The sequence below is a fragment of the Triticum urartu genome, chromosome 1A (assembly GCF_056163025.1).
Source record: "Triticum urartu cultivar PI428250 chromosome 1A, HENAU_Tu73, whole genome shotgun sequence".
Lineage (NCBI taxonomy): Eukaryota > Viridiplantae > Streptophyta > Magnoliopsida > Poales > Poaceae > Triticum > Triticum urartu.
This window is the reverse complement of record NC_141873.1, coordinates 187,092,031-187,095,697: the sequence shown is the minus strand read 5'-3', so window position 1 is coordinate 187,095,697 and position 3,667 is coordinate 187,092,031.

The following is a 3,667-nucleotide window of genomic DNA, read 5'->3' as shown; positions in this document are numbered from 1 at the left end:
GGGCGCGCAGCTAGGCCTGCTAGCGCTGCGCTCGGTCAACGCGCGAGCGAGACGAGTGGGTGAGCTGCTGCTGTTTGTTTTTGAAGAACAGAAACAGCAGCACGCCCATGGAGATGCAGGCGACGACGGCAGGGGGGTCCCAGCGACGGGGACGGCGGGAACCAGCGGGAACGGGCGGATCGAGTCGTGCGGCGTCGGTTCCGGGCAACAGCGGCGGCAGATGGAGCTCGGGCGCGGGACACAACCATCCATGGCGGCGGTCCTGCTCGAACAGAGAGGCACGAGCGATGGAGAGGTGAGGAAAGGAGAAAGAGCGCAAGGTGAAGGGAGAGGGAAGCGGCGGCAGGGCTCACCGGAGCGCATGGGGCGGCACGGAGTAGCTGCTTGCTCCGGCGAGGTCTAGCTATGGAGGCGCGCCGGCGTCGAGGTGTGGCGAGACGCGGGCGTCCTCCTCTGCTCAAAGCAGAGGCCGGAACTGTCGTTGGCGGCGCGCCAGAAGTTGACAACGGCGAGGAGCAGCAGGGATGGGGGTCTGACGACGGGACGGTGACGGCGATGGACTTGGCACAGAGGAGGCCAGCGGGAGGAAGATCCTCTCAGGCGCGCTCGGGGTCGAGCTCGCGCGCGAGGCCCTCGGGCATGATGATCTGGGTACGCTGCAGGCTCGGGGAGGCATCGGAGGATTGATCAGAGGAGGCCATGGTGCTCCCTGTGAAACAGCACACGAGGAGAGGGAGTGGTTAGCGAAGAGAAGAAAACAGGGAAAGGAAGGGAAAGGAAACGGAGGGGCGATGCGAGTTCCTGGGGGTGGTTGCCGGCAGCGGCGCTGGTCGTCGGGTGAGGAAGGAGGCCGCGGAGAAGCTTCGATGGCCGGCTGGTGCACGGGTTGTTGGGGCCTCGGGCGCTTGGGGCTGCAGGAGGTGGACGAGGGAATCAGGGGAGGCGCTGGTTGGAGGGGGGAGATCGACATGATTTTTGGATCGGGGACGCACAAACTGATTGGATGGGGATCGATCCCGAGGTGGGAGATGCAGTGCGGCGGCGGCGGCAGGGACAAACCCCCTAGATTTTAGGGTTTTGTCCAGATTTAGACTAGGAGTCTTTTATATATGGAAAGAGGGGGGAAGTTTAGGGTAGATTCGGACCCTTCGATCGAAATCGGGCGGTTGAGAAAAATAGACTGGTTGAGTGCAAAACTAAACCAAAGGTAATTGGGGAACTAGGTGTAGCGCGATTTGGTCCCTCTGATCAAAATTGGATGGGCCGAGATAACTAGGTTAGGAAGTCCAATAAACAAAACAGAGATGTTTTGTAGATGTTTGGGGATGATCCGGATCCAACGATGATGAAAGTCCGGTTCGGTTCCGGGGCAGCTTTCGGACGCGCGCGAGGAGGGCTGCGGGCTGACAAGAGTGGTTAGGTTGGACCTGACGGTAGGTAGTGGGCTGTGTAGACGGTCTAGAGAGGAAAGAGAGGGAAAGCCCGGCAACAGTTTTCGGAGACCGAAAACGTCCGACGTTAGACCGGCTATACTGCCGCTATAGTTATCCATTGGGGCATCAAACGGACTCCGAACGCGATGAAACTTGGCAAGCGGCCTACCTACAACATAACAACACCGCACGCCAACTTTCATCCCATTCCGAGAACATTTTCCGGCCACTTATAAAACACTATTTCGGACAAGCCGAGGGCGCGTGCAAGTGTGGCTGGGCTCAGAACGGACAACGGAAAGAACTGGGAGATCCGGACGGATGGAAGTTTTGAAAAACATGATGATGCAATGCACATGATGACATGATAAGATGCGACACGCAAGCAAATGACAAGGCAATGACGACAAATAACTGGAAGACACTTGGTGTCTCGGGGCGTTACAACACTCCACCACTACGAGAGGATCTCGTCCCGAGATCTAGAATGGCACCGGAGGGACAACGGAAGAGAAAGAGAGGAGGTAGAACTAAGTTGCTTCTTTGACGAATGAGTGAAACCAAAGAACCTTGAAAAGGTTAAGCTATTTCGAGAAAAGAATACAATGGAGATGAACAAAGTTGAAAACACTCCGTTAGTAAAGATGAACAAGGAAGAACAACTTTGGGCAGCACTCCGATTGAAAAGAAAAGGAATTGAATAAGAACTTGATAAGATGAGAAGATATTTGATGAAATCACAACACACTGCCTCCGGAACTATTGAATGAAAGGAACAAGGGGTAACAAAGATCTCATACAGTACTCCGGTTGAAAAGAGGTGCAAGGCTTGATAAGGCGAAAAGAACTTGAGCAAAAGGGCACAACACTCTGGTTAAATGGATAGGCATGAAAAGAGCATGATCTTTGACAAAACGAGATGATGGGTTGAAAAGAGCAACAACACAATGCCTCCGGAAGAAATGAAAGAATAGAAGAAAGCTGATTGAAATAAAAGAATGGAGAAGAAAAATGTCAACTTCTGCCAGAAAAGAGCTTGAGAAGGCATCCTTAGGAGACGGGTCGAGCGGAGTTGTTGGAACACCAACAACGAAAAGAATACGCTCGATATGGTCTTATGGAATACATCTCAAATTATGAGGTGACCACCTGCCACTCACGGGAAAAAAGAATTGGATTGATATGGACAATGAGATGAGAAAGTTATTTCACCGGGAGGATAGATGAAGAACTAGGATCATATATTATCACCATTAATAGCAACAATCTTAGGGAAAGCTTTAGGTGAAATATAACCCCAGATGACTCCAATGACGAGATTGATGGATTTAAAAATATCTCAATCCTGACAACTTGCGAATCATGAAACACGAAAGAAATTGTCAAAATGACATAACACCACCTGAAAAGATAAGGTAGAAGGAATTGCACTCCGGATTGCACGAAGAAGAATACTTGAGCTTCTCTGAAAAGAATCTTGATGAACACTTCGAAAAATAATTAAATCATTGACGAACCATCATGTAGAACCTTCGTGAGAACTCCGGTAACAAAAGGATAATGAGAAGAAAGGGAAGTTGAAAACACAAAGTGAAACCTTGTAATGCTTTAGATATATCTCCGTGATGATATAATTGCGAGAGCTTGGAACTCCGGAAAAGAAAGATGAGCTATTGAAACCAAGAATTTGAAGAACCTCCGGAATAGAGAATTGAGTTCACTCGATGAAACAAGAATAAGAATTACATTATGCATATTCTTCACCAATTAAATTGATGACAAGCAATGGACTTGGCATACTACTTATTCTCGTAGAAAGGATTTAAAATAGATATAGCATAAACTTGGAAAGTCTTCAATGAACCACCGGTAGATTTGGGAACAACGAATGGATTGATATGATGAAGAAGGAAGAGAACTCTTGAGCAAACCACCGTAAGAATTGAAAAACGAACGAAATAAAGGAATGAATCACCGGTAAGAATTAGCAAATGAACAAAGATATATGAGAGAGTTTAGATACAAGGGAATGGAGAGATCATGAATTATTAGAGAATATTTAAATGATGCACCCGTAAGATTGGAGAACGAGAGCTGAAAGCTGAGAAATAAATAATATTTGAAAAGATGGCCTTCGGGGAAAAGAAATGGAAAAACAACTCATGAAATGCTCCAGATGGGTGAAAAAAATTCTCACAATCAAGAACAATTTTGAGAGGATGGCATTAATCTAG